The following is a 24,294-nucleotide window of genomic DNA, read 5'->3' on the forward strand; positions in this document are numbered from 1 at the left end:
CTGTTTTGGTAGTGTGGTCTGAGGGAACAGAAGTAAAGTGTCTGGGGGCAGGAAGTGTCCAGCTCAGCTCTGCAGGACTCAAAGAAGCCCTGCTGCAGTTTCTCAGCCCATTCCCACTTCTCCCCTGTCTCACTGGGATGTCCTGAGGGTTAACCACCAGAGACACATCATCTTCCTTTTGTACTGAAAGAAATACTCTTCAGTGTGTCTGCATGACAGATCCCTAAACAGAACAAGAGTGACCTATATGGAGCTCTGTGACAGCACTGAGGGTAAGTTACAGTGGCTGCTTAACCCTGACAGCTGTTACAGTGCTTGCTAAATGCAAGGCATTATTAGTGCTTCCAGCGGAGATGGCAGCAAACCCTCCTGTGCCCTCAAAGTTGCATTGCTTTCCTATTGTCTCATACCTGGCAAATCCAGCTGTGGTACCTTACGCTGCTTCCCTTTATTTTTTTTCCAAACGTGTTGGTTGGACTGTGAAAAATGCAGCGGTTTCAGCTGAAGGTCAGGCAGCCCACAAAGCGCGGGGAGAGCGCTTCTCAAATTCAGTCCCTCACCACATTTATTGCCCTGAACTCACTTTCGCTTTTGCATTGGCCATTCAGGAGTAAATGAATATCCTGTTTCATAAAAGAGCGATCGGGAGCACAGTTTTCACCTCCCTCTCACAGAGTAACAGGGTGCGACAACATTTTCACGGGGGACTGGAGTGAAATGGTAAAGGCTTGTTTTACTTCTCAGTCGAGAGGGAGGAGCTGAGTCCTGGGATGCTGAGACTCGTGCTGAAGGTCACATACCTTCTTGTCATGGGGCTGAGACCAGATCTCCTAAGTACTGACCTCTGCTCTCTCCATAAGAGCACTCTTCCTTTCAAGACAGGAGCTGGTGAAAGCTGATCTCACACGTCCAGGTGAAATTGTCACCTAAGCAGCTCCTTGGAAATATGAGTTATTCCTCTTGCTGGGAACAACTGAGGGTAAGACCTGGATTTCATGCTGTTCTTTTGACATTAAAGTAAAAACAAAAACCTTGGGAAACTGTTGAAGCTGCTGACTCATAACCATACCCGTTACATGACTAGCAGCTTTCATCTCAAATTGCTTTACAGTGGGGACCAGAGGTTGTCCTCAGACCCAGGCCTGAAAAGTCAGCAGAGCTTGCTAATGGGAAGAGAAACACCATTAACAGCAGCAGCCCCAGCACTTCCAGAGTGTCTCACCCGTGTGTGCATTGCCAGGGGCTGTAGGAGCAGCAGCAGCAGCTCTTTCTGCCCTCCAGAGCCAGGAGCTGAGCTCTGCGGGGTTACCTCAGTGACTATCTCTGTGCTGGCACGTTATTTTGCGGTATGGCTTCACCTCAGGTTTTCCTCATTTGTGCAAAGAGTGACAGCCTCCTGGAGTGTAATTTACTTTATAAAGGCTGAAAAGTGCCCAGCTGGTGTCAGCTCTGGGCCCTGGCCAAGAGGGAGTTCATGAACCGGCGAGCTCGTAGCTGGCCCCAAAGCCTGTAAAAATGCCGTGCAAAAACACGGCCCGTGAGCTCCTTCCTCGCAGTGCAAACACATCTCACCATCAGGCAAGTGAAGTTTCTTTTCCCTTCCTCCTCTTCTTTTCATCCCAGCACACAGCTACACTTTTAACTGATTGCATGAAAAGGCTTGCATGTCACCCCAAGGTGACATTTCTGGCTCAGACCATCGGCTGGGACTCGTGCACAGCACTTCAGGCGCTGCCATAGGTCTGTATATATTTGGATATCTGTGTCTGGAGGACTGGACTGTCTCATGAGGAGTTCTCCAAAGGGAGGCAGAAGGAGGGGTGCTGCTGAGGAGCTCATAGCCCATGCACACCAGGTGGACCCCAGCACAGTCGTGTTGCTTAAAATGTCGTGGAATAGGCAGTGGTGAAAGTTTGTGATAGTGAAAACTTGGAGAAAGAATATTCTGTCCTTGGACCTGATGATGTGTTCTTTTAAAAATCTCAACCTGTGCAATAGCTGCAAAGGATAAAAGGGTGTCTGTGGCCTCCCAGCTTAGACTGGAAGTTTCTCTGGGCAGCACTTAACAGCATTGAAACCTGTGAGAGCTCACTTCAGCTTTTGGTGGTAAAACAGCACATATGTGATTTCCTGAAGGGGATCTGAACAGCTTATGGGGAATCATGTGTGGAGGGACTAGAGGAAGTGCAATGTTCTGCAGAACAGGGATCACCATGCTCTTCTCCCACCCCCTTTTGCCACAGCACTGCAAATCTAGGTAGTAAAAATAATAGCGATGACCGAGGTCATGTTTAGTGTAGAAATGCTTTACAGCATGTGCTGTGATGGTAAAACCCTCTTGGCCTGAGCACAGCTATGCCAGGAAAGCTGTGCTTTGTTTCCACACACCAGGAAATCCCCCTGCCACCCACACTGGAGCCCAAGAGGCTGCAGAGTGGCCGATGTGCCATAGCCACAGCTCCCTCCCTGCCCAGAGCAGGTGCTGGTGGAGTTCAGGAGCACAGACCTCTGGGTTGCTCACATCCTGGTCAGTTGAATGATCACTGTGGCAAACAAATCCCCTGGGTAGCTTGCAAAAAAATCTCAAGTAACTCATTCATTTTTTCAAGAGTCGTTACGACACAAATGCTGCCTTTAACCGTGGGGAATAAAGGAGGTAACCATATCTGCTTGCACATGAAAGACATGGACACTGTGGACTTATAATTACATGCACTCATGTTTAGCACCATTATCTACTCTCATTTTATCTTTTTTTTCCATGAGAGCTTGCCCCACTGAGCCTTTCCACTGCCAAATTTACGTTAGAGCACTTTAACAAGACAGGAGTTACGTGTCTGTATCTGCAGCCTGGATTGCAGTGACAGCTCTGGATGGATTGTGCTCTCCTACCTGCTTTTGTGATCCTGTATGGAAAAGGGTTATGTATATATATATATTTATATATATAATGCATGGCATGAATCAGCCATGGCTCTTTCTCAGCCAGGTCGTTTTCTTCACACCTGAGGACCAGGGCCAGGCTGTTTGATATGGAGCATCCTGGGGTATTTAGACACTTGTCTCACCTGGATTTCAGGGAAGGAGGAGCCTCTCTGGTTTGGAAGGACTTGCACCATGCCTGCTTGAGAAGGTTTAGGTTCCCCATGAGCACGTGGAGAAGGCGCTATTTGTCAGAGAGCAGGGCTAAGTCAGCTTTATTGCTGATTATCTCAGATTCACTTTTCAGAGGATGGATTACAGCACGAGATAGGGTGGTATTATTACTGCTGGTTGTTAAAACAAGAAGGGAGGGGAGAGAACTGTTGGTCTTTTGGGGAACAAGATAAGTTTGTTCTAGTGATGGCAGTGATCCAAGCAGACTTTCCTAGGCACACTCTTCTCGTACACTTTTCTGTGACCATAAAGCAGAAAGAGCTTTTTACATACAAAAAGGCAAAGGGCAAGGCAAAAGTTTTGCCAGCTGTCGTTTTTCACTTGATTCCCTCATTTTCAACATCATTGTGTAAAGCCTGGCTAGATAAGCCTATAATAAACATGCCAGTGTTTGCATATGTGAAGGCATATATGCACAGGTCATATACTGATCCCAGAGGCTTTGCTAAAATATGGAAGGTTTACCACCAAATTGCTTGCTTTTGGAAGAATGAACTGGTTTACAAACTTGAATCTGCTCCCAATCCCAAAGACTCCATTCCTTGTGTAAAGGGCTGACAGGGAATGGAGTTTGGGTACCAGTGCTGTATGACCTCATAGTTTGGGAATTGGCACAGAGAACAAATGAAACTTTCTCCCTAATCAGGTTAAAAATTGATATTGAGATAACAGAAGTTTCCAGGTTCTGGGTACTATTTTAAGCCTCTCAAAAACCAAATTCAGTTCTCACATCTGTCCTTGCAGCCCGGTACATCTTGCAGGGTAAATCAAATGAATTTGAGAACAAATTTGGCCTCACTTCAAATGAATTCTTTTAACCTAACTTAGTGGTGAAGCCCAAGATAAGAAGGGTAAAAACTTGGATATTTTTTGAATTTGGGTCCTTTTCAATTACTGTTCTTTTGCTCATTATCATTGATGAGCTTATTAGTGCAATTTGGGGAGGGGTGTGGAACCTGACTGTGGAGTTTGAGATTGTGTTCCTTGCTTTGCAGTGCCTGCAGAGAACTGGGTTGTGTGGCACAGCCAGGGATGCAGTTGGCCAAGAGCCACCTCTGACAGCAGCCAAGAGAAACCATTTTTGGGGAGGTAAGTGTGCAATAGGCAGATAAAAGCAAACCCATCCCCAAAGCAGTAAAATGTAGATTTTATGCCCTGAAGATTCAAAGGTTTTATGCATTCAGAAGCTTTTGTTTACTCACCTTTTGTAGCTATTATATTTCTGTAATGTTACCCTTTGTATCTGTTGTGTTTATTATTTTCCTGTAGGTAGAGGGGTTTTTTAATTCTTTTCACTGCATTCAGGATGACAATGTAATCTTGGGGTGAAGAGTGGCACCATCCAGATTTCTGTTCTGTGGAAAGGTATTCCTTTCAGGTTGAAAGCTCATCGTTCATGCTATACAAAAAAAAAAAGGGGGGGGGATAAATAGTTGTTTCAGCCTGTTTTCCTGGCACTGCTCCCCATTTTGTGTGCTTATATTACCTCCTCTTACTCATCTTGTCATTCACATTGTCTCTACCTAGAAAGTTACGGGCATGTGACATTGCTGGTGTATGAAAAGCTGTGCAGTCCTCTCAGAGTAGATGTAGGACGAGTTCCAGGATCTCTTTTTTTTCCTTCACCTGAAGCGGGTTATGCCAATGTAAAGCAATTAAATATTTTTAGGAGTTAAGCTTTAAAGTGTGAGTCAGTTTAGGAGAAACTGTACCAAATCTCTTTGAATTTTCTTGATGTTATCTTTTAAGTCATAGGATTAGGAAGCCTCCTGCTAGCCAACAGAAGCAGGAATATCTATTCCTGCAGGACAGTGCTGTCATTTAGGCTGCAAAAGAGAGATAGATAGACCTGAATCTCAGACTAAGCTTGTGAAAATATAAACTATATAAATGAACCTGAGTTAGTTTTTTGGATTTAGAAACTTATTGTTGCTAGCAGAACTGCGAGCCCGAGCGCAAACTAAATTTAGATTTAATAGTAGCCATAAACAACATATGTGCACTTATGGGTTGCACTTATATGTGTGCCTCAAAACTGAGGTTCTGAAAGTTTTTTGGAGACTTCCCACCTAGAGAAAGCAGCAGAACAAATCTAAAAGGTGCACGAGAGCAGCAATCGTTAATAAGCACCGTGAACACGCTGATTCATGAGCTCTGCAGTGTCCACAGCTCCGAGGATAATGAACCTTATCTTTGCGTGAGATAATGGTTGGGACCAAAAAGGGGAGGTGGAGGGGAATTTGACCACCCACAGAACAAATACCATTATCAAAGTGCAGCTTATGCCCCAAAGCGAACTTACTGGCTGGAGTGACATTTCTGCTTGGCATTTTGTCTGCTTTGCAAGGTGAGGATGGGGAGGAGGAGGGGAAGGAGAGAGGGAGGGAGAGGGAGAAAAATAGCCCAGCTGACATTTCAAGCAAGTAAATAACTCAGCGGGGAGCCAGCCTGCGTGGTGTTTCCACTGCTAACATGTAATTCCCATTCCATGAGCGCAGGGCACCATCCCTGTCCCCATCCCCATCCCCAGGGTGGGCTGGGAAGGCTCTCGGCAGAGCCGGAAATCGGGGATCAGCCCTGTCAGCTCGGATCTCATCAATAGCAAGGAAGTGCAAGAACAGGGATTTCATTCCCACTGGAGTGCCGTTGGTTCCTGTGGCCTCAGCACGTGAAATCAGCTCGGTGGAGGGAAAAAGGCAACAGGTCCTTGTGCTGCAAAAGGCTGGGATTCCATCACCCGTGACTGCTGCTTCTTGCAAAAGCAGAGAAGTGCTGGCTGCTCCAGGGGGAAAAGAAATGAGCACTTCAGTCTCTCTTGGAGGTCCTGTAGGATTATGAGAGCAGTTGGTTTCCCTGTGCATGTTCAAAAGGAGCGTCTGCTTGTTTGTACCAGCTTAGGAATCTACCTCTATCTTCCAAGCATCTCTTGAGAGGATACCGGCCCTCATGAGGCAAAACATTTGAGTGGTGATCAGTTCCCCATAACAGCGCAAAAGATGGAGATAAAACAAGGCATGGACCCTCAGGGCACTGCACAGAGCATCTTGCCTCTGCCTCAGAGGTGGATATCTGGGCACAGCCCTGTCATCTCCCCATGGGACCCAGTCAGCTCCCAAGTTCACTGGACATGGGGTTTTTTCCTGCCTTGACTCCCATGCAGCTGCAAAAAACCAGTAGCAAACATATGCCAGTAGAAAACACAGTATCATTCTCCTGTGCTGACAGATAAGAAGGAAAATGAGGCTTAAGCTCTCAAAACACCATCAAACCAAATGTGAAATCGGGGTTATGCACTAGATTACTCGGAGGTGTGTTTTGTCTTAAATATTTGGGTATTAATTGCTGTCTGAGCAGCAATTAGGCTCAGCACAGGTGAATGTGAGGATATTCTGCAGGAACTGTGCCCTGTGGCAGTACAGCAGTGGTGCCACTCACACCAGTTCTGCTAAGACAGTGCCCTGTCTGCTGCGGCTTCACGGGGGGAGGGGTGGTGATGCCACACTGAAGAAAGGAAAACATTAATATATCAGTCCAAAAAGGAAAATAGCTGTTTTGTGTGCTCAGTGCCACACCTGGCTTCTGGCTCCCATTCCTCTGTGCCACCTGTGAACACGGAGGTGTTTCCCACTCCCTTATTACACATTTTGATAACGTGTGAATATGAAGTCAGACTGAAATTCCTAGTGCCTCTCATTGCCTCTGCACTGCAAAGCTCTGCCATCACTCAGTTGCTTGCACTGTTCTGTTCATGTTAAAGGGCTGCACCAGTATTTTCATGGGATGGAATTCCATTCTTTACCTTCATGGGTTTGTCTGTACTTTGGCGATGACACTCAGCTCATGGATTTGGGTCTCAGTGACTAATATTACTTCAAACTAAAACATAGTCCATGTCCCAGAGGTCTTCCAGTTTACCATGGCATTCCTGGTGCTCTGTGAAATGTCATGGGAATGTCACTCACCAGTGGGGCTCACTGAAGTTCTCTTTGGGGAAGTTACTGCAAACGGAGTCCCCTCTGTGGATTCATTCAGTCATCATGATTCATTCTTTACTTGAGTAAATGTTGTGATATTCAAAGGTCAGGAATCATCTTCCCCATCTTGTTTAAAGTCCTGTTCTGTGACAGTTTTAGAGCTGCTCTAACTAACCTTTAATGGAAAATAAGTTTAAATGTTGGTAGTTTTCAGTGTTTGTTTTCTCTTCCTATGAAGCAAAAATATGCTTATAAAATACTTTCAAGCTTTGCTAAACATTTCATACCATTCTAGTTGTTTTCCATTCGTTCTTTCACACATTATGTTTGTTGTCCAGAGTAATGTTGGAATTGTTTTCCACTGGGAATATATTGACCTGCATGACTTTGAGAGAACTAAAGATCACTCTTCATCTCAGTGAAAAAACCTTACTTTTCTCAAATAAAACAACAAACACCACTAGTGTGTGGAAATACCAGAGAAATGAGCGTACCAGCCAAGGTAGAAAATGTTTTTGATGAGGAAATAAGAATTAAAAATCTGCTGAAGAAGGTAGCACCAAAAAGACTGTATCCTCCTGCTAATTTTTTTAAAAACATTATTGAATGAGTTCTCACTTGGGAGAAATAAACTTCATTTGTTACATATGGTAGATATTTTACAGCCTCCGCCATCCCAGTAGCTGGAAGTGTATTATAGCTTAAGAAAAAACATACTTTCACTGGTCAGCTTTCAAATTAGTCTTGACTGAGAGGAAATTGGGCTTGTTGCATTTCTGCAATTCTTCCCCCTCGAAAGGCAGCAAGGAGGATATAAGGAAACTCTCTTTGTCTCTCTAATCAAACATCTTGTGACCAAACAAGAGGGGCAGGAGTGGAAATACCCAGCCCAGTTGGGTAATGGCTGATAATCACAAAGCCGATCACATCTACAGGAATTTGAATGGCTGGGGCTCTCTGACACAGAGATCCATAGCGGTTTCCCAGGTGGTTTCCCAGGAAAGGTGGATGAGTTTGGGTGTGTTTGCAGCCTGTGGTGTTGCAAAGGGCCACTTGGCTCTCCAGAGTGGTGGGACAGCAGAAAGGGTTGGAGATTCATGCCTTGCAGCCAGCAGTGACCAGGGACCAGATAAAGAGGGAAAGAGTAGTGTCTGCTACATGGAGAGGCAAATAAGTGAGAATATCTTAAGGAACTCCTTAGGAGAGTCCCTCACTGAAGAAATGACTGAGGACGTTTGACCAAGCAAAATAATTCATAGTCTTCTCCAAACAATTTAGATCTTCAGGCTGGGGACGTTATTTTCACCTAAGGTGGGAGTAACTCTGTAGGAGTTATGTACAGACATTCTGTAAATAAACACCGAAAATTACTCTAGATCTGTATCTTCCTTTTCATATGCATCTTCTCCTTTTCCATAACTCTGTAACAGTCCCATTAGGAGGGATCCCAGCTGTCCAAAACAATTCTGCAGTGCCCTTAAACATCTTTGGGAATCCCAAAGCAGAACTGCTAAACCACACAGAGCTGAAAGCCCTAAATATTCTTATTTTGGACATTTAATTAAGAAATTAGGACAAGGTGCTCTTGGTGAGTTCTTCAGGCCCTGCCGATGCCATTCCCAGCATGGGAGTGACACAAATGTCCCCATGCTGCTGTTTTCAGCAGTCAGTTGACCTGAGAAAGACAGATGTGATGATTTTTAGGAGCAGTTTTCTACAGGGGCTTTTTGTCCCGGGTGTTTTGCTCAGTCCCCAGAGATCAGACATTTACAGTTCCCCTTTCCTCTCCTCCCTCCTTCTCATCCTCATGCAGAGGCTCACCAGGGCAGGTCAGTGACTTGTCAGCTGTGTCGTGTCAGATGAGAAGGTGAATCTTAGGAAGGCCAACAACAACCCCTTCCCCATCACTTCGGAGCATTTCTGACGAGCCTGTGGCACTGGATGAGATCCCACTGATCCGAGTGAGGGAAGGAAAGCCATTGTCCTTTCTGGAGTAGTGTTATAACAGCGACAGGGAAACAGGTCTAATCTGCAGAAATTGGTTGTTAGTAAATCCCTCTCACTGTGCTAGCCTGTTAAATATCCAGCACAGAAATAACAGTGCTTGGTGTTAGTCAGGATGAGAAAATACCAATAGTAAGGGGGTTTTTTTGTTGTTTTCCAGCATAAATGGTTTTCATCGCACAATTGACTCAGAGTCACTTCATGGATTCCTTTATCTGCAGAATTCCTTTAAAGTTTAACAGTGCAGAACTAATTTTGATGACTCAGTAGCACGAAAATTGTTATTTTAAGTGCCGAAAAGGTATTTTCCCTGTGGATTTTCTAGCGCTGAGGCAACGTTCTGAATGTTTTGACTGCTACTTTGTCTGACAATGTAAACAGACAGGAATAATTTAATGATTAACTCGTTATCCTTGATGCATTCCTTGATGTCTCATCTTGTTATTAACAGTTTGCCCATGTTTTGAAATGTATATAATAAGAAGCAGAGCTAATTTTGCTCTGGAATGTTCTTTAACACCATTCCACAACTTTTTCCACCCACTGGCTGAGCTTGGTCAGCGAAGACTCTCTGTATTAACATCCCAGCAACTCGCTCTGGCACTTTCAGCTGTGTAAAATTAAACCCACTAATAAGAAACTGCTCATCAAAGAACTTGAATATGTGCATAAGCCCATCCTTATTCAGCCTCCTTCTATTTGAGCCTGAGCTTAACTTTACTCCATACTTGCAAATCTTGCTTAAAGCAGCCAGACTCTGTTTGCTGGTTGGGTCTTTGAAATACTTCCTGGCACCACATCCTGCTTCTGTCACCTTTAATAATTACCTGTCTATCATTGCCACTTCCTCACACATTCCTCCTCGAAAAGCCTTTTGCAGAAGGCTGATATGAGATCTTGGAAAAATCCCATTTGTCTTTGAGCACGAGCACCGCCTTGTTTTCCGTACAAACAGGAATGTCGAAAAATAACAGAACGCTTTCGCCGTCGGGGAGAATTTTGAATGCATTTTCACCCAAACTTTCAGTGTGATAATATCATGTGCTGTTATTTTTCTGTTCACGTGTCACATTTATGAGATGATGTGTGTGCTGCCCGTGAAGGACTGGGCCCACTTTAAATAACATTAATTCGTCACGTTACCATCCAAACAGCGGCACTGACAGAGCCTGTGCTGCGAGTGACCCCAAAGAGCAGGAAAATCCTAAGAATCTTTTTTCCCAGTCCCTGGAAAAACATTTTAAAAATGCATCCTCTGCTGGTATAGTATGAACCGATGCACCTGAAAGCAATCAGCATGTGAAAAATGGAAACTCTGGCATTAAAACGAGCGGTAAAATAATCATCAAAGCCCTTACACACCTCTCCATTCCCAGATGGTGGTGGCATCAGCAGTTCCTGCAGGTGCTGCCTGATCCCCCAGTGCGGAATTGCCCTGGTCCTGGTGTCTCCTCACTCACTCCATGTGAATTCAGACTGGTGAAACAAATAACAGCACCACAGTTATTGGCACATTTTCCCCAGAAGCCACTGATAAAAACCCGCTTCCCCTGATGTTTCCATTCTACACCAACCAACCTCACAGCTCTTACAGTAAGTCAGGCAAGTGAAATGAAAAAAAAAATTATCCAGCTTGATCCAGTTCCTATCTGGCAACTGCCAGGCAAAGGCCAAATGAAAATATTAAAAGGGTAGAAAGATAAACACTACTGAAAAGTTGAGAATGTGCAGCATCTTCTCTCCAACCACCTTTTGATATCAGTATCCATTGCCAGTGCAACAACTGCTCTTACTCTGTGGTATTTTTGCTTAGCCCTGCTCTTATGCTGTTAGGATTTCCCCTTTACTTTGATTTTTTAATAACTCAGGCTGGTAGAAATGTGTCTTTTATACATCTGCTTAAAGGAGAAGAATAGGCACTGTAGTTCTTCCCTGGGTGCAGACAGTAACACTGCACCTGGTGAGTGGGATGGGGGTCTGACAGAGGGAAACCAGGCTGCCCAGGGAGGATGCAGAATTCATTGTTTTTTATTTCCTCTTACCTACATTATGGAAAACTCAATATAAAAGAGAAAACTACACAGGCAGTAAGCACCAGCCCCTCCATCCACAGGTTATCATTGAAACAAATGCATGAATACAAATGTGCATCTGTTTATTTTTGCAAAGTTTGCCCAAACACCCTTGATTGGGAAGCAGGAGTCTCACGTTCCAAAAGTGCTTTTCCACGACAGATTCCAACATCTGCTGCAGAAACATGGAATCACCAAAGCTGTCTTAAGATGAAAAGTGAAGTCTCGGCTACCTTTTGGCAAGAGACCATCAGGGACCTGGTGTCTTTTAAAGGGCTTTAAAGGCCCTTCAGCTTTGTGGGAACTTTGAAGGAATGTGAACTGTGCAGGAACTGTGGAAAACCGCATTTGGTGCCTCTCCTTTGCTGTCTTCTCCTGTGTCTGGCTTGCACCCCTGGGTCCAAGGAGTGCCTTGTCCCTCTTGCCTGGCTTGGGCAGGCCCCTGCTCTGCCTGGGAGAGGAGCAGAGGTGCCAAATGGGACCCGGTGCCAGATCAACTCGGGCTGAACCGCTCCTCTCTCCGCAGGTGGGAAGAGGCCTGTCACAGACAAAGCCAGCTGAAAATGCATCTGGGGTAGCTGAGTGTTTGTGCTGCATGAGCTTCTGGCACAGCCTCCACTGTATTTATCCTTCCACCCACCTCCCTTCCCCAGAACGGGGATGTGTGCACTCGCTGATCTTATCTGCGCCACACTTTGATCCAGCTGGGATGTTAGGCCCTTTGGGAATTCCCCGCGTTTGATAATTCCTGATAGTTACTTTTAAGAAAATACCAGCTGAAGGATGGGGACGGATTCTTCAAATTCCACCGAGGAAATGGTGGAATTTGTCGGGCGTCCTGAGCCAGATTTCCTTGGAAAGAACACATTTATTTTTGAAGTGTCACATTTTCATTGTATTCAGCAAGCAGTATCACTTGAGGCCGGAGAAACCCAGTGGAACAGGACATTACTGGCGTTTTTAATAAGCACGGGAGCTGGCCCTGATAAAAACATTATGAGACATATCTGAACTATGACTAGCTAAGGACCGGGTTTATCCTGAGTGGTAATTCATTACTCCTTTATGTTTAGCTTTCTAAACACCACCTCCAGAGAAACTTGACCCCAAGGAAATCTATTTCAGGAATGTGTGTGGCCCCCATCCCACAGCAGGCTGTGACTGTCTTACCACCTTTATTGGTTTTTTCTCACCACCCTCATGTGAGGTTGGGCCCAGCCATTACCCCGACTTTACCAGGAGCAAACTGAAAAATATTCACATGTCTCACGCTCATTAATATCCAAATTTTGGCAGTTAAGTGACTTTCCCATCGCTGAGGAGGAAGTTTCTGGCAGAGCAGGGTACCCTGTGCTCTCTGTGCCTGCCTGAACCCAGGAGTAATTTTGTACTGGCAGGGTGTGGCTTCCCACCCCCCAGTAGTAGCCAGGTTACAGGGCTGTCAGAAGGTGTGTGTGTGTGTTTGTTTTTCCATGGGTAGCATCAGGAGAAAATATCCATCATCTCCCGAGACCAGAGGCATTCCTGAGTGAAAGTGTGGGCGGCTGCAGTGTCCCGCTGTGGATCTGGGGAGGTGTTTGCTGCGGGTTGTGCCGAGCCTGTGTCCGGCCAGGCCCGTGGCGGGTTGGGGCTTGTGCATGTGGAGTGTCTTGCTGTGGCTTTGTCTGGCTCTTTGTGGGGGAAAAAAGGGGGGAAAAAATCAACTGTGTGGCTGCTTGTAGCTGGTGTGTTGACTTCAGAAGATCTGAGAGGGTTGTGAGGAAATCTGTCCTGACCTCCCAAGGTACACAGGGCTCTCTGCCCTGTAATTCCTGGGGGAAATCTCTGCGGGAAGGGGGTTGGTGTGTCCCCACCTGCCTTCATACTCCTGGCTGCTTGGTGGACTTTTCCTGTACCCTGGAATGTGGGAGCTGGGCACGAGGGTAGGAAAACTTGATTTATTCTGATAAAGACAGTGTGCTATGAGGAGGTAAGAAAATTGGAAGAGTTGATTAACTATCACACACAAGTAGAAAAAAATTAAAAACAAAAAGTACTGTGAATTTCAAAGGGCTCTTTTTTATGTCTTTCTTACCTTTGCTACTGTAGGGCAGCATGTTCAGGAGAATTTAGTGCTGGTCTAAAGATTCCCTGGGAGTCAGTGTTTTTTTTCTAGAAGAGAACTACATTCAAGCTATTGCAAACATTTATTTCTTCATGCATGGCAAGCAAAACAGGAGTGAGAGACCCACCAGAGGGAGAAGAGAGCAAATGTTGGTAAAGTGGGATGGAGGGATAGGTATGCACAAGTCACTTAGTGGTCACAGCCAGACCAGATGGCAGTAACTGGAATCTTTGGTACTTTGGTTATATTCACCATCAGCTCCTACCTCATCTAGGGAATATGTCTGAGAAACTCCTTCTTCCCACCAGGGACCAAAACCCATAGTGCTGTTCATTAGTGAGGAGAACACAGAGCTGTTCCCCTTTGTGTCCGTCTGTTCCCACGCCATTTCGGCAGTACCTGTTTATAATTGCTTGAGAAATGTTTTACGAGCATCTGCATTGGGTGAAACATCTTTATTGTGGGAGACATTTGTGAGGAGACTTCATAGGCTGCTGATCACAGCCCTGCTTTAAAGCCCACTGGAGTCCATGGGAGGGATGCGTCTTTCCCGTGACTCCAACAGCCTTTGATCGTGGCCTCTAGGAGAAAATGCTGTCCAGCACCCTGGAGTCTGCTCCTCCAAGATGTGTTTTGTGTGTGTGCAAGGCCAGACATTACCAGGCAGCCACCAAGTGTGGTGAGTGCTCCGTGGTTCACCCAGGAGCAGCCACGTCCAGTGCACAACGTGTGAGGTGGGCAGAGAGGTTGAACCCACACACTCTGGGAATGCTGTAGTCTTGGAGTAGCCCCTTCCAAATGTGTGTGAGGCACTTGACAGCCCTGGAGCTCTTTGGGTGGGCCACAAGACACGGGGCACCTTGGACTTGCACCTCTGCCCTTCCTGTAGGGCTGCAGTGGTGCTGTGGGTGAGTTGGAGGAGTAGCTCGTCTTCGGGATCGTGACCTGGATGTGGGAGAGTGTATGAGCCACTGCATGATTTTCTGCTGTCTTGGAGACAAGTGAAGCTTTCAGGGTATTCCCGGAAAAGCTAAGGCACAGCTCAGAGCTGGGTGTGCCACTCACCTGGTGTGGATCACTGAGGACCTGCTGGTAAGGACATCATCCATCTCAAACACGCCAGCTTTTTTTTTTTGTTTGCAAATACCGCAAAACTCCTTTCCCTGACTGGAATTACTCATGCCGAGAAAATGCGTGATGTCCCAAGGACTGACTAATTTGGCATCCAGAGCTTCTGGCCCAGTATCTCTCCTGCCAGGACTTTTATATTATGGGTTCCATTCATTCCCACCGCAGGCTGATGGGGTGCGATAAAGCAGATGGCCAAAGTCCCAGACAAAGGTCGGGCAGGACAATTAATGACAAGCCGACAGCCCCACAAAGGGATAATGCTGGCTCTGGAGGGCTGCTGACAATAACATAAAGCCTCTCCCCTCACAATGGGGAGATAAGATACAGTGCTGTAATAGGAAAGCAATCATCACAAAATGCCATCAATTATATAAAAGCTGCACCGGCTGGGTCTGGCTCGCCGGGGCTCGGCTGATTCCTCGACATACCTGCGCCGTGCTCCCCGCGCGGCTTCTCACGGCGCGGCTGCCTGGGCTCTGGAGGGGCTGAGGCTCCCTTACCCCCGTCCTTTCATCGGTTTTTGGCTCGTGAAATTACACTGAATAATATGCTTATTCAGGTTTTTATATCTGTGCACCTATTTTATTACCTTTTATAATGCATACAGGGTCGGATCAGCTTGCAGCAGAACAAAGCTAATTACACCTTTCATTACCTAAATATAGCATAATGACAGAGTGTCATTCAAGTGTGGCATTGAGCTGAGAAACCTCATGGCAGGCCAGGACAATGACAGAGGTTATTCAGCTGCACCTGAATTGCTGCTGGTGCAGCAAGAGTGGGGCAGGGTTAATAGACAGGTCACTCCATAAATTACAGTATCGGATGGAAACACTGCTCCCATCAGCCACTGTATCTTCCAGAGTCAGGAACCTCCAGAGCTGGGGTTAACCTCTTGCCTTCCTCTTGTTAGATATATTTATATATGTGCATGTCAGTGATTGTAACTCCTGAGAACAAAATGACCCGTTTCTGTGCTCTGTAAGAAGCGCAGCAGTGTCACATCACACGCCGAACCCTTCACACTTTGGATCACGTCTTGTAGGTGAGGCAGGATGTTTGGTGGCCATTTCTAGCATGGTTGGTAGCCACTTCTAGCGTCTACTCCCAGTCTGTTATGACATTCTTGAAACTTTAATTAAAAGCTCATACTCCTGGCATTCAGCATGGCGGGAAATTCTGCTACTGCCACCCGAATTTTGTCCCCAGTGATGTGTCACAGTCTCCCTCTGACTTTGGCTGGAGACCACCTCTTTTAGATCTCCACTATCCCCTAATGTATCATGCAAACAGAGAGGTGATTTGCTTTTAATTTATTTCTTTACACATCTTCTAATAAGAGGCTTCCTTGGTTTTTAATAAAGGGGTGGTGAGGGCAAAGGCTGGTAAAAGCAGAGTTCATAAAAATTATTATCAGAAACTATTTCATTTTTGCCAAAGCAAGCAAATCACAGAAAGTTTCTACTTTCCTTGGAGTGTTTCTGTTTTTCATCAAAACCAGAAAATGAGGCATTTTAATTTGCAGATTTGTTCAGGAGTTGAACAATATTCATTCCAGTTTTCTTAGGTTCTTGCTGAGTATTTGTGCTGTGGTTAATGGGGGTGGGTTTTTCTCTTATCTTTTTGGCTGAAGAAAAAATATTTCTATCACAAGTCATCCTTTCCCTCCCTAGTTTCTTCCTAAAAGGTGAAAGGCATTGCAGGGCTGCAATTCCTCTGTAGCAGCACTGCCTACATGAAAAATTGTTCGGGCCACAAACCTGCAACCGGAGACAAATTAGGTTGTCTTACACCCTGGAAGAATTTCCAGCTACTATGAAGAGAGACATGAACTCCAGTGCTTCGAGGGCTCAGGCTGATACTGGTTTCATTTCTGAGTGCAGCAAAAATGTGGTCTACTCTCTTTTGACAGTTTTTTGACAGATTTGTGAGTCTCTGGTTTTCTTTACACTGGTTGTAACATTAGTGTTGAAGTCATCAGTTCCCTGTTCCTGTGTTTATTTCTGATGTACTAACACTTCTCCTTACCAGGAGTTTTAGGGGTTGAGGATACCTGAGTCAAAGGAGAGCTTGACATACTAAAATAGATGCTCTTCATCCACCTCCTCCCTTCTCAAAGATGTTGGTGAGGTGCTTAAAGAGTCCCAAATACAGATGGAACTTTTTAGAAATGTCATCAGTTCTTTGGTCCATGATACCCTTCAAAAAGCTGGAAGATAAAGTTTTGGGTGGCCACAAGACTAAGCAATACATGAAAATTATTAATACTGATGTTATGCCCACCTTTATCTGTCTATCAGAACAGACCTGTGACCATGGCTTAAACTGAGATTTTGCTTCTTGTGCAAGTTCCATCTTTTTAGTTGTCCTTGGCAGTTCTTTGTTCTTCCTTCTCTCCACATTCCTCCATGTTACTCCAGTTTCCTTCAAACTGCCTCTTTGCTTAGAGCTGGACACAAAGCAGCCCTGAGGCCAGTGCAAAGACCCTCAGCTCTGTGATGGGAGCACCAGGATCACAGCTGGAAGCAAATGAAATGTAATTTGCAGAAAACTGAAATCCAAGGTCTGGAGGAGCTGAGTGCTTTGGGCAAGGTGGCAGGGAAAGTATCTGATTAAAGGGATTAAAACTGAACACAGTTTTCCAGAGCTGTGGATTAGCACTCCAGCAGCTACTCACATCTGCAGGAGATGCCAGGGTGTATCTCTCATGTGATCCAGCTCAAAGTGTTGCACAAGTCTGTCTGCTGCCAGCCAAGTCCACATCTGGATGCAGCTCTTCCCTGTCCGTAGCACTGTGGCCTCCAGCCTCCCCGAGCCCTTTGTGAGGCCCTGGGGAGGATCCAGCTTTACCAAAGTGGAGGTTTATCCCCTTTGGTGACTGCTCGCTAAAAACCAGCTTTGTTTCTCATTCATTCACCTCTGTGCTTCCCGAGGGCAGCAAAGAAAAGCCTTGTGCACATCCTTACATGTGAACTCTGCAAGAACATCAGAGGCACCCTGGTGTTGTTGGTTACTGGGCACTTGGGCATTTTTATTCTGGAACAGCAAATGAAGAGGTTCCTGCTCACCCCTGCTGCACGTCTGTGAAGCTCAGCGGGGGTGAGTCCCATGCCCTGGCCCCCTCCATCCAGGCTCCTTGGGCGGGGATGCTGCTCCCTTTGGGTCCCCTCTGGCACCCAGCAAAGGCAGCACCGGGAATCCCACCGGCTCTCACCCTCCCTTGCTCCAGAGGCCACTGGTCTCCATTTCAAACCATGGCCGACTCTGCAGTGGCCCTCGTGAAAGCCTGGCTGGATCAGGGCACACTGGTGGGTTTGGCAGGTTTGCACAGTCACTCTGAGCTTTAAATCAGCCAGGGAAATCCCAGCGGTTCTGAAAACACACATATGCTCTTTTCCTCCCCCTTCCTTTCCTCTTTTTCTGCTCTCCTTGGTCTGCAAAACCCTCCCAGCCTCCTTTTTTCATTTCCCTTTCTGCTGTCGCCTTTATCTCTCCCCACTGTTGTCGTTACATCCTCTGGTGATAACAGGAGTGACCCCGTGGGGTGACCCTGGGAGATTATTACATTAGCTGTAAATTTTGAGCCCGGGCCAGCCAATACAGTAGGGATTGCAACTCCCATCCTTTAAGTGCAGGAGGATTAACGCTGGGGAACATAAGTCCCTTAAACCACTCCACAGACACCAGCCACCATTCCTGTCTCTGCATATCTTTGTATTCCTGCCTTTAAGACCAGTTGGGGAATAGAGCTTTGCTATTCCTGTTGAGGTGGTGAAGGGGAGGAAAAAGACAGCATTCATGACACTCGGGGCAGAACTGCATTAAATAAAGCCTCTATCTTTCATTCTTAAGCTCAGCTCCGGGTCCTTGATGAAGACAGATTTTTCAATTAGACAGGCAGTGTTTGTTCTAATATTTTATACATGAACCGCTCAGCCGACATCTTATCCAGATTTATGAAGGACATTGAATACAAATGGGAGGTTTAATATAAATTTATTATTCAAATCTATCACGTACTTCCGCAAATAAAAATTATGGTTGCCTCAAAGAACACATTTTTTCGAAAAGGAAGAAAGGAGTTGATAAAGTTTCTTTCCACCCGGTGAATAACAATATTGTACGTTAAGAAAGATCTGTCATAATGTAAATTATGACACACATGGAATACATTTCCCACTGAAGACAATATTTCTTTCTTATACAAATGTTGCTCTCCTTCGTTGAACTGAAAGGAAGTTCAGGAGGGTTGGCAAAACAAAGTTGCCCATTTTTAACACTGTACAGAAAAAAGTGTGTTCTGCTGCCAATTACCCTTAACTGAGAGTGACTGCAGCTTCTGGGACACGCAGCCAAGGGTCGTGGGGGTACAACTGCTCCCCAAAGGAACAGGAATGTCAAGCGACGTTCACACTCCAGCTGTTTAAAGAAAAGGATGAAGAGAATTTAAGGGAATAAAAGGCCCTGCGACATCCATTTTAGCCACGGGGAAATTACTGCAATTAGTGAGTGCTAGACCAGTTATAGCTATACTTTTCAGAGGGCATACCTAATTTAGGAAGGGATTAATACCCCTTGAGTTTTCATCTCCAGTCAGAATGAGAAGGAAATATAGAAAAACTAATTTTTTTGATCAGAACGAAATATTAAAGCGAAAGATTTGTATATTTTGGTTTCTGTAAACCAGACTTTATCTTCCTTGTTCAACTGTGGCATTGCCATGCTTTAGCTGCAATTCCAGCCTCCTATATTTCATTTAAGCTTTTCCTCTTTTCCATCTTTTTTTTTTTTTGGACTGGAAAACGGTATGAGATGTGAAAGGTGATCAAAACCATCATAACACTTCCAACGTCTCTGCATTTTTCGGTGGGAAAAAGAAAAAGAGGGGAGAGCATGAAAGGGTGGAGATTTTAGGTCAAGGTGAGTGTTTTCTCTTTGCTGTTTTACCTATGTCCCCATCAGGACCACCACAGGGGGAAAGCCCATCCCAAGTTCCTGAGCTGCATGTTTGGGTATTCCCTGCTCAGTGCTGCTAAGGCAGAAGGCCACCTCTCCTGACTGGGCCAAGGGAGATTTCCAGAAGGCACCTGGGAACCTTCTCAGGACTGAGTCTCTGAGCTTTTTATGCCAGTTCATTTCAGGATTCAAATCTCCAGACTCAGCTGGAGTAAACACTCAAAGCTCTGTGATGATCTGAGTGCTAACTCCTACTGAGAGCAACAGAAGTGTTGTTTGAGCAGCTTTTAAAAATTATATTTACCTTCAATTTACAATTGTAGTTGGTCAAACACCTTTAAAAACACCACCTGAAATTCTGGGCAGCACAGTGCTGAGCTGTGCTCAAATACCTATAAACCCCAGAGTGTGCCCAACTTAGAAGCACAGGACTATTCCCAGGGCAGGTCTGGCGGCTTTGAATTAATTTCTACTGACTATGCCACATTTTGTCATGTATTTTTTGGTACAGGAACCACTTGTAATGTCAGTGGCACCCATAAATCAGAGCAGGCTGTTGCTAAATCAATAGGCCAAGGTGTGACATGCAATGTGTGGCTGCAAAGCCAGGCCTTCTGCCCTGAGATAACAGTGTAGGAACAGCAGTGAGAGGATTAGGGATCTCTCAGCTGTTTGCTGTCACTCTGAGATGTGCTGTAAGGCAAGGCAGGGAAACAGAAAAAGAAAAGACAGGAAACTTGACATGTGTATTGCAGGGTCTTATAGATGAGTCTTGTAGATGCCCAGTTGTTCCTGCTTATGCCATTGCATGGCCTTGAGGTTAAAGGCTTTGCTGAGACAATCGAGAACCTCTGGCTCACACTGGAGATTCAGAGAGCTCCCTGTGAACCTGTGAAGGAGGAGAATACCCTGGGAAGGAAAAGGCTTGTGACACAGCACCTGAGGTATCCATCCTGCAGGTGGGGTTCCTAGCTTCTCATCCCAACTCCCAAGTTATTTCGCTTGGGTTTGGTTTGGTTTTGTTTTATGGCAAGATTGTTTGTTGTAAAATACATGAACAGTCCTGGGAGAGCTCCCCACACGCAGCTGAGAGCTCTGACCACAGGACAGTTGTGCAAAGGGCAGGGCATTCCCACCCGTGTCTGTCTGCAGCTGGGAAACAACAATCCATAAACAATGACCCTCCTGAGAGGGCTCTGGGCCTGCAGCAGACAGAGGCACCTCCCTGGCTGCTCTGACTCAGGCACCCTTGGGACATCAGTGGGGTGGCAGTTCACACACATCTCTGTGGAGCAGCACCACAAAGTTGCTGAGGTGGGAAGGACCTCTGGAGATCATTCTGTCTACCCCCTGCTCTGGGGAGGGACAGTTAGAGCTGGTTTCCCAGGGCCATGTCCAGTCAGGATTTGAATACCTGCCTGGATGGAGATGAAACAACCTCTCCGGGCAACCCGCTGCAGTGTCCGGTCACCCTCTGTGTTCCTGCTCACCTGTCCCTGCTCACACTGAGTGTCTGCTTCCTTTCTATGTCTCGGTTTTGTCGGGAGGTCCATGTTCTTGTTTTTCTGATTGGTGGCATGGGCGGTTCTTGAGCAGGGAGAAGGTTGTCCTTGAAAGTCCACCAGCTTTCCTGGACCTGTTTTCTTTCCAGGGCCAGACCTGCTGTCCCTCTCCTCCCACTCCCAGCAGCAGCCACTTGTGTACCCCCAGCAGCATATCTTGCCTTCAAGGGTTACCAGGAAACCATCGCTGCTGAGGGAACGAGACAATTATCTCTTCTGATTAAATTCGATCCCCCCAAAAATCAGGGTTGATGCGATATTTTTTTAATCTCAAGAAGAACCTGGTTTACTCCTGAAATAGGTGAAAATTAGGAACCCACTGATCTTGCTTTGCTGAGCTGGTGCCTTTGTGCTTTGGTGGCAACTATTTGTTATCCAAACAAACTTAATGTTTTCATGTCTCATATTTGCCAGGCAAGACCAGTGGCTGAGGAGGCTGCAGGAGCTCCCAGCACCCATCTCACTGCAGGGCAGGAGTTGTTTACTGTACTGTTTTGGCTGCCAGCAAAACCCCAGCTCTCACAGAGCCATATTTTACTAGTGCTGGATGAATGGTCTTCAAAGCTGTGTGACACTGTGTGCTTTGCCAGCCTGCTCATCTGCAGGATTTCTTCAATGTCCATAAAATTCATTATTATCTGCCTAATTAGCCCATAAATGTTCCAACATAGTCCATAAATTACCCTGGCCTTAAAGGGCTTATCTGGTTGGTGTAATAACTAGGTCTATACACTGAGGTTTTTTTCTATTATAATAGTCAGAGTATTATTTATATGACTGGGACTGAACTATGCCTGAACTATTAAAGAAGCACTACACTATAAATAAAGAGTATTTTACTGTCCAAAACCTTTAAAACTAGTTCAGGGCGTGTTAGCATCTGCCCAAACCATCTCACTTTGCTTACTCTCTGCTTCAAACAAGTAGGGAGTGGACAGACAAGGTCTATTCATAAATACTGATATACAGTGATATACTGTACAGATAGTTAGTGTTAGAGGTTCTGAGGGTATTTTGTATTTTGACAGGTCAATGGGCAGACAATAACATGTAACAAGATTCCTGGAGCTCAGTAGGAGGTGCTGAATTTTTTTACGGAGCTACACCATGTATGTTTTAACAAATACATATTTTACCATGTCATCTAGGTTGATCTGTAAGTGATTTGGGAGCAAAAGGAGTTTTGTTTCTAAAAATGTGAAGGAAAAAATCACCAGTGTTTTTAAAGCACACTGTCCTAAACTTGACACTTGTTAAGAGGTTAAAATATAAACTCTTGTCAAATACGGAACACAGTGGCATTTTTTAATTTGAAAATAACCACTTCCAGCCGATTCTGTTGTTTTAATGTTCTGGTACTTTAATGGGAGGTCATTTTAAAAGGCGTTCATTTTTTTATTTGCATGAAAACAGCATTTTGGAGGGAGTTTCCCTGAGTCATCCAGGGCCCGCTCCAGAGCCCAAACGCAGGGAAGCACACGGGAAGGGAGGCAGGTGTGTGGTGCTCTGGCTCCATTCTGCTCTCATTAGAAACACCTGCGCTCGCTGTGCAGAACCACCCAGACCCCCCCACTCCCCTCACGGTCGGGCACTCGCTTCCACACTAAAGGAAAGGGTTTAACAGGGCTGAAGGCAAAGCCTTGCCAACCAGCTGTATTGCTGCGCCTTTAGGGACGAACGGCCAGGGTTTAACCCGCAGAACAAATGCCCCTAACTCCAAATTTGGGGTTTATTCAGCAGCTCTTGGCAGAGTAGTTGAGGAATCCCCAGCCAAGGCCCAGCCTCGTTAAGTGGCACAGGTGATGCAGGTTAAGGCGACTGATTAGCCCAGGCTCAGGGGGAACCCTGAGGCCCTCACAGAGCGCCTGCAGCAGGGGCAGTGGCCATTTCTGCTCTTTGTTTCTGAGGGGCTGAAGACCTGCCCTGTGTGTTCTGAGGGGCTGAAGACCTGCCCTGCTGCAGATATGGAAGTGTGGAGCAGACGCTGGGGCTCAAGGTATTGTGCTGGGAAGGGGGGGTGCCATGAGCTCTTTGTGAGGTGTGATGTGTGTGCCTTGTCTGAGGCTCTGTGAGGGGTAAAGGGGGGAGACGCCACCTGTAATGTCTCTGTCTTGGAAGAAGTGGTACTTTGGTGACAAATTAATGGTATGAAGAGAATTTTGCCTGACTGTATTGATGTCTCCACCAAGAGTTTTAGCTCAGCAGCTGCAAGGAGCTCAGGGGAGGGCTGTTCCGTGTGGAGTCTGCCCTGAGGCACGGCCCACAGGGGCTGTGGGCCTTTAGGTAGCACTGAGGGGCTTGTGCATGTCAGCAAAGTGTTTCTGGGATGTAACACAGTTGTATGCTGCAGGTGTGTTGAAGTACTTGCCCAGTTCTGTGTCTTAAGTATAGGAATATTGTCCTGTCTCCAGGGAATAAACTTCACTGTGTCTGCACAAATAGTGCAGAGAGATGGATTTGGTGTGGACACAGGTCTGAGCTCTGAGTTATCTCCCTACCCAAAAAAGCTTGTCTTCTGTGGTGAACAGAATGTAATAAAAAATAGGAGGGCTGCGATTTGCTCTTATTTCTGCCAGCAGTTCCATCTCTGACCTCAGACAATTTGTTCTCCACTCTGTGTTTTATTTTTCCATTGATAAGCTGGCAGCAGTGATGCTTGTCTCCCTGCCTTGTGTGCTTTAGATGGTGGGGGTTTGAGGTTATGTCTTACCTGGTGTTTGCTCTGCAGCATCACCCTGAGCACTCAGACAAGACTGGAACATTTGGGTGTCTGTGCACTAGAAGCAGAAAACAGCAGGTCTCCTCATCACCTGCTGGGAGTTACAACTGTTAATTAACTGTTAATACAAGTTAATTTTTAAAGGCTGAAAAAATGTAATTTGTTGGAATATTCATTTGCTTTTCAAAAAAAAATACCAGTTTTGAAAACAGCTCAACTGTTGCTTCCTCAAGTGTTTCCTCTCTGTCTCTCTCCTCCTGACAAACTCACCGCAGGCTAACGAAGGGCAATATGATTGACAAGGGAAAACAGGGAGTATCATGGAATTTTTTTTTTTTAACTGGTCCTTGAGAACACGCATTTTTTGTTGTTTTGAGACTACAAGCACATCTCAGCACCCAGGATGACTCGTGGTCACACAAAACTGATGTCATGACATGTCTGGGCCAAAATCTCCCGGGGAAGCTGCATCCAGCCCCACACCTGCGTTTCCTGTTACCGCTTTGCTGGGTGCTTTTATCACGGCATGAGACAGGGATGAGTGCATGTAGTTTGAGACTCGTGCTAGGTTTTTGTGGGTTGCTTGTTGTTGTTTTGATGCAAGAAGGTAAGGAAA

General features: G+C 45.8%; 1 long non-coding RNA gene across 1 annotated transcript in view; it reads left to right on the top strand.

Annotated features, from left to right (window-relative positions):
- Positions 1-24,294, top strand: part of LOC108640593 — a 141,142-nt gene that overhangs the window by 56,026 nt on the left and 60,822 nt on the right. Inside the window, exon 3 of the long non-coding RNA XR_001921295.1 lies at positions 4,152-4,245. This is a non-coding gene — a long non-coding RNA (uncharacterized LOC108640593). The remainder of the gene's footprint in view (positions 1-4,151; positions 4,246-24,294) is intronic.

The sequence above is a fragment of the Manacus vitellinus genome, unplaced genomic scaffold (assembly GCF_001715985.3).
Source record: "Manacus vitellinus isolate BGI_N305 unplaced genomic scaffold, ASM171598v3 scaffold_38_pilon, whole genome shotgun sequence".
Taxonomy (NCBI): Eukaryota; Metazoa; Chordata; class Aves; order Passeriformes; family Pipridae; genus Manacus; species Manacus vitellinus.